Source organism: Pinus tabuliformis, chromosome 2_2 (genome assembly GCF_031772625.1).
Source record: "Pinus tabuliformis cultivar Carrire ecotype Pingquan chromosome 2_2, CPIR1, whole genome shotgun sequence".
NCBI classification, from domain to species: Eukaryota; Viridiplantae; Streptophyta; class Pinopsida; order Pinales; family Pinaceae; genus Pinus; species Pinus tabuliformis.
In genome coordinates this window covers 256420893-256428632 of record NC_142300.1, presented here as the reverse complement: position 1 = coordinate 256428632, position 7740 = coordinate 256420893, and positions in this window count along the sequence as shown.

The window sequence follows — 7740 nt, the reverse complement described above, 5'->3', positions numbered from 1 at the left end:
TAAACCTTAACGCTGTAAATTTTTGAATTGCATCTTCATTTTAGTCTTTATCATGCAAAATGGTAGTAAAAAGGAAATGAAATTCTAATTTTCATATAGTTTTGAGAGCAATGCAATGTGGAAGGCCTATTATGACTTATTTTTTTCAAATTATTGTGCATGCATTTAAATTGTAGTTATTTCCAAAGTTGTAGGGGATTCCTTTGAAGGAGAAAATGAAGCTTGGTGTGCAATTTCTATGTATTTTGTGATGAATACATTAACTAGTACACAAACCTCTGGATCTTCATGCAATAATTCTCTTCAATGACCTCTTGCCAACATGATAAAAACATCCCTTGATCCTTGGTTAACCTTCAGTGAACATTAGATGAACCTCTCCTCTCACAGAATATTTAAAATAGCATAACAGAACATAAAATCATGCGAAACATTTAGAAAAACTTCTCTCTTTTATTGATTTCAAAAGATGAACTACAATGCTCGAAGATTTAGAGAAACTTCAATAAGAGATAGATTGCTTGGGCATTTACCAGACACTACACCTTAAATTAAGATGCACTACAGAGGCAACCAAGCCCTTTGCAGACTTTGTCTTTGAAATTTCTGAAACAAACACTGACTCAAACTTAATGAGTTCAACCACTTTAGGGGACAACCATCAGATAATCATATTAAGATTCTGAGATATGGTTCAAATCACACCAAAAGACAATCATACTGAGATTCCCAGATGTGGATCAAATCACATCAAAAGTTGGAGAAGTGCTCCGAGTCTCGAAAAATCAGACCTTTTACAAAGTAGAGATTATTCCAAATCATATAGAAAAGATATTTATAATGTGGATATTTTTGTCGTAAAATCCCAAGAAAATCGGTCACTATCAAAGTCAAGTGACAAGACATTTTTGTACATTGTGGATGCTTTTCAGGAGAAGCCCACGAGAACCCTTGGAGTCTATTAAGTTATGTTAGCAATGGATTTGTACAAGGGAATTGGCCATCATTATGATCATATGCTCCACTAGTCTTTCATGCTTTTGCATAAATGCTTTAGAAAATCATTGGTTTCCTGAGGATAATATGATGGTTTACTTTGGTTAAGACTAACAAATGATGATGTCCTCTCATGAAGTAGCCTAATATGTGATCATCCAAAAAATTTCTTAGATCCGGAATAGTCTTACAAGGAAGGTGAAAACACTCCAAGTCATTACACTCCATGCACTCTTGGCAATCACTTTGAAAGTGTCTTTCAAAGTACCTTGGATCCATAGCAGTATTATTTATCCCATACCATCTCCACCATTCCTATAACCAAGTTGGTTGTAACAGTAACTATGTAATGAAGATAGGTCCAAATTTTAATAATGTATAATGTATTTCTAATTTTTTTTTTCTGTGCATAAGATATCCCACCAGAGATCTTTATAGCCCTAGAAATTATAGACAGTGTCAAGAAATACAAGGCTCCAATACTTTTGTGGCCACATTATTCTTGCACGATGTTTAGGATATCTGGTTTTGTTGATAGTATAATATTTATGAAATGTTTTGGTTCTATTGCTTCCCTCATTCCATATCAGACTAATATCATGAAAAATTTCCCTTAATGCTTCGTCTACAAGATCAGAATACATCATTTAATTCTTATACACCATATCAACTATCCAAGTGTTGGACTTAGGGTAAATCTTTCTTTTTGGTACAAGGTGTTGTAAGTCCTAACGAGGTTGTAGATTTGCATCCATAACCTTGGTGTTTCTTCATTTCTAAGCGGGTTTCGATTTTTCAACATAGATTGGCCATGAGGTTTTGTCTTGGATATTTCTAAGTTATTCTTGGTGTGTTTTAGGGTCCCATTCAATGACACTAACCACTACATGATTTTGTTTTTTCGGATACTCTTGACTCAAAAAATTTGGTAGAAATTTTATTTCTCCCTTTACATGCTTGACATTAAAATAAAAATTTGCAACGAAAGCTTGCATCTATAAAACTTGGATTCTCCGGGATTTTTGATGTCTTTTTTTAACACTTTCTTTCAAGCAGAAGCATCAATCCTAAGAATAAAAATTTTATGTATGAGGTTGATGTCAAATTTGTCTATACAATTCCATGTAGCTTTTACCTCTTTTGCAATTGTAGAATAGTTTTGCTATGCTTGGTTCCATGTGCCTGAAGAAAAATGTATAACTTGTTCTTCTCCTTCTTTAGTTTTCTTGAGAATACGTCCCCATCAAATGTTGTTGGTGTCACTTTCTACAATTTTTGGCAAATCCTCATCTGCAAGGTAGAAAATAGGTGAAGTTTTTACCTTAGATTTTATTTTTCTAATGACATTGGTATGTTCTGAAGTCCAAGATGCTAGATCTTTTTTCAATCTTTGATTTAACAATTTCATGTCATAGGCACACCCTTCATAGAAATTGCTGACGTAGTTCAAACAACCTAGGAATCTCTGCAATTGTTTTTTTTTTATCTATGATCATATCTGGAAATTTATTAGCAAATTCAAGTGCATGCTTTTGTAATGTGATTTCGCCATCATCAATAGTCTGTCCCAGGAATTTGATCTTTGCCTAAAACAATTCCATTTTCTTCTTGATTAGTACGATCCTACTTCTCTTGTCTATTTCTGTAAAAATATGTGCATGTTTGAAATGTTCTTCTACATATTTAGAGAGGATTAACACATCATCAATATATACAATGAGCCAATCAAAGTATGGCGTGAAAACCTGGTCCGTGACCTTTTGAAATTTGGATGGTGCATGTTTTAGGCCAAAGTGTATAACATTCCACTCATAATGACCAACAGGAATGCTGAAGGAAATTTTTAATCTATCTTCTTCTTTTACCACAACCTGCCAAAACCCAAATTTCATATAAAATTTGGAGAAAACATTAGCTCCTGCTCTTCGACTTATTAGGCTTCCTTTGTGGGGAATAGGATATGTATCATCTTCTAGAACATAATGTAGTGCTTTATAATTTATGAGTAATCTGGGAACACCTCTAATATGTTCTGCGTGTTTATTTACATAGAACCCGTAGCAGTTTGAGGGACTGCTAGATTCTCTGATCAATCCTCTTTTTAAGAGATTTGAGATTTCTTTCTGGCACAGAGTTATCTACTCCCTTTTTATAGGTATGGCTCAACTCTTGCATGATTTTTCATCATATTCTTGTTTGGACGACAATGAAACTCTATGTTGCTTTCTATGCCAGAAAGAATTTGGGTTTTCTGAACAACAATCCTTTTCTAATTACTCTCTGAGCTATGAGATTTTTTGTTGTACCTTTGGGGAGTGTAGCTATTCTTTTATTCTTGGTGTTGATATAAAAGGAAATGTGATGGTTTGTAAGAAACCTTTGTTATCAATGATAGATATAAAATAACCATATTTTCCATCATGTAATCTAGCCGATCCATGTCGTTCAATAGCATCAAGAAAAATATTAGCTAAAATACAGTCAATTGGAATATTTCCAACTACAAAATTCAATTTCATACAATGCCTTGAAAAGCAAAGAGTTGCGCTGGAGACTTCATATTGAAAATCCTATGTACCTACCCCAGTGATTTGCCTCTATGTAGGTGTCAAGTATTTTTTCTGGGATCACCTTTTTGTTTAGAACATTTATGTTTTCACACGAATCTATTAATGTTCTGAGAACAAAATTTTCTCCTTGTATATTAACATGTAATATTACATAGTGTTGTTGATACTAATGGTCATGATCTTCATATTTCGAAACCCTATGCAACTATTTTTCATATCTTCAAAAATCTCCACATTAGGATTTTCTACTAGTTCTTGCCATTTATCCTTTTCTATTACCAAGGTCTCTGTGTCTGATTTGTAAAAAAGTTTCTAAAATGTTTTCTTTCATTTCTCCTTTTTCAAGCATCTTGATGCCTACCATAACTTGTGATTCATCATCATCAATAGTGTGTGTCATACATACTTTCTCTTTGGCTAGTGCCTTTTCTGTTTTTGTTTTGGAGGGAAAGTCTGAGTCTGTCTCAGAAGGGATACAATTGCACTCATCAGTATATGTGCAATTGCACTGTTGGACATTCACATATTCTTCAATATGTTCAGACTCAGATAAACTCGAATTAGATGATTTTGATGAACTGCGATATTTTTTCTTCATTAGGTGTACTTCTTCCTTGAAGTGGATTCTAGGTCTTCTAAAAGTCTATTCTTGTGTGGTTTTTCCTCTATTTGGGCTTCAAACTCTTCCTTGAGGACATTTGTTTGCAGTATGTCCAGTCTGTCCACATAACCAATAGGTAATCATATTTTTTCCTTGAGACTTAAGATGGATATCTTTGGCCTCATAGTATTGTGTTCTAGACACTATTTTATATGATCCTTTCGTGTGCCTATTTGACTTATGAGGATGAATTTTAGCCGACTGTTTATAACCTTTCTTCTAGGATTTTCTAGGTTTTCTTCTTTGCACAATTGGATCATCAGTAATCAATCCATATTTACTATAGATGGATTTGTTGTTTGGTAGTCTTGACATGTTTTGTAAGGACTTATTGACTTTCATGCTGGTGAAAATTCCTACCAAGGCTTGTTTATGTTGCAATATATCTCTCCCCATTTGTAATTTTCAAAATAAGTTCGGAACACTTATTTTTCTTGGATCTATTCAACCAATTTGGAGGGTAATGATGCTAAATATACTTGTTTTCACATGTCATTTTGACTTTCTTTTACTTCGTAAATTCTTTGTGTCCAATCTTTGTGGAAATATTCTATTGGGACATTTTCTTGCATTTGAGATTCATCATGATCATCTCATGTTTATTTGGAATTTCTATTGTTGCTCCACACCAATGTTCTAGGATGAAGGAAGTTAATGCACCAATCATATTATTTTGGTGATAACCATTTTCATTGTGGATAACATCTCGAGCTTCATACTTAACAAATTTTTCTTCCATTTTTGCAAGTAATTTAGGGGAAGATTCTACTTCCCGCCATCTTTGTAGGGTACCTATAAAGAATTGGATTAGATTTTTTCAGCATTCAATTTCAGATTTTTCTCTCATACACATAAGCTTATATTCAATGTACATCTGGTCAATCATTTGCCTGATTTGACCAACACTCAAGCCATAAATATTCCATTCATTATAAGATCCATACTGAAAGGTATGATTTTTTGGCATCTTTCCCTTGCCATTGAGGTCAGGCGCTAGATATCTAGTGAATTAGCTAGACAAAGGTTCATATATAGGCAAAATATGTTGTCCCGAGGATTCTGGCTCTTCTTCTTTGGTCATGGTCCCTATGAAAAGAGAATATGATTCACTAAAATATTCTTTTGTGCCAATGTGTTGCTTTGGTTTTTCTTGAGGAAATAGGAATGGAAACATTTCTACAAGTTTTGTGACATGCTGAATGGGTACATGGTGGCTAAACAACATGGAGGTAGGGATATCCTTATCTTTGGGAGATATTGCAAGTTGCTCAAATTTTTAAGATAGTTTACCCATAAGATTCTGAGTATATTCGAACTCATAATCTACTTTTCTCTCCATGCATTCAATTTGTGTTGTTGTTTCTATGACAAAACCTTTTAATATGAAACTAAAAATTTGACATCATTCAATGTTTTATTCACGCTATGTAAAACGAATGATAGTGATTCAAAGCATTCCTTTTGTTAAGAATTTTTTACCATATTAATCTCTAGCCCTTTAATTTTTGTATTTGTCCAGTTTAATTGTTGATTGGCCCTTCAGATCCTTCCATCTATTCCTAGAGCCAAATCATCTTTTAATACTAAAGTAATGGCCTTAGCTAGTTGCTAGCTTCTCCTAACATGATTCTCTCGTATGGAGGGATTGTGGTATTTTTTTTTAACTTGCTTCCCTCAGAAGCTGTCCAGAAACTTTTTTATGTAGATGAAGTTTCTGCATCTGCCATATGTACTGCTGGTTGTTCCTTCAATTTCTTCCATACATGAAAATAAATACATGAGTTTTTTCTTCCATGTAATTTTTCCCTTCCAGAGAAAGGGCATATTTTTCATCAACATATGTGCTGAGACTAAATTCTTTGGATTCAAGATGTGTATAGAGATCCAAATTTAGCATGTTGTTCATCCAGTCTTACTTAACCTTATGTTTGGGACACCCATCCATGATGGACACCCACCCTTAAGGAAGAGAGTCAAGGGAAAATAGAGGAAAAAAGACACAAGAGTATGCCTCTAGAAGACCTAGAATCCACTTTAAGCAAGAAATACACATGATGAAGACAAATTGTTGCAGTTCATCAAAATCATCTGATTTGAGTTTATCTGAGTTTGAACATAGTGAAGAACAGGTGAATGTCCAATAATGAAACTGCACAGATACTGATGAGTGCAAGTGCAACCCTTTTGGGACAGACTCAGACTTTATCTCAGAAACAGAAACAAAAAAGGTACCAACCAAAGAGAAAATGTGTATGGCACACACTATTGATGATGATGTATCAAAAGTTCTGGCAGGCATCAAGATGCTTGCAAAAGGAGAAATGAAAGAAAAAATTCTAGATTTTTTTTACAAATCAGACACAAAGATCTTGGTAATACCTCAAAAGGCAATATTTCTAAACCAAAGCTTTTTGATGCTTCATATGAGAAAAACACAAAATCTTTTCAAAGAAACCAACAACATACAAAACCAAGGTCTTTGAATGTAGGAGAAGTCAGTCATGAGATTCATCATTTAAAATAGGAAATAGTTGAGCTGAAAGGAAAAGTCTCTCAGATAGAAAATGTAAAATGGAAAGAAGCAACACAAAATCCTAATGTTGATATTTTTGAAGATATGAAAAATAGTGGCATAGGGTTTGGAAATATGAAGATCATAACCATTTAGTATCAACAACACCATGTACTATTAAATGTTAATATGCAAGGAGAAAACTTTACTCTCACAATATTAATAGATTTGGGTGCAGAGATAAATGTTTTAGACAAAAAAATTTATCGTAGCCAAATACTAGACACCTACATATAGGCAAGTCACTAGGGTAGATAGAGAGGATTTTCAATATGAAGTCTCTAGTGCAACTCTTTGTTTTTCAAGACATTGTATGAAAATGAAGTTTGCAGTTAGAAATATTCCAATTGACTGTATTTTAGAAATATTTTATTGTTGTTATTGAACCACATGGATCGGCTGGATTAGAGGATGGAAAATATCGTTATTTTATATATGCCCCTAATAACAAAGGTTTCTTACGAACCATCACATTTCCTTTTATTTCAACACCAAGAATGTCCACCATGGATCAAACTATGTAGGAAGTTAATCTGACAAAAAGAAAATTGGGAGAATTAAAAGTCTTCAAGTCCTCTCTCAAAATAAAAGAGAAACTACAGTCCCCAAAGGTAAAACAAAAAATCTCAGAGTTTAGAGAGCAATTAGAAAAGGATTGTTGTTATGAAAATCCAAATGCTTTCTCGCATAGAAAGAAACACAAATTTTCATTGTCGTTAAAACAAGTATATGATGGAAAATGATCCAAGAGCCGAGACATACCTATGAACAACAGGTACAAAACTTTGTGCCAAAAAGAAATAGTAGATCTCTTAAAAAGAGGATTAATCATAGAATCTAGCAGTCCTTGGAATTGTTATGGGTTCTATGTAAATAAACACTCAAAACAGATTAGAGCTATTCCCATATTAGTCATAAATTATAAACCTCTAAATTTTTTA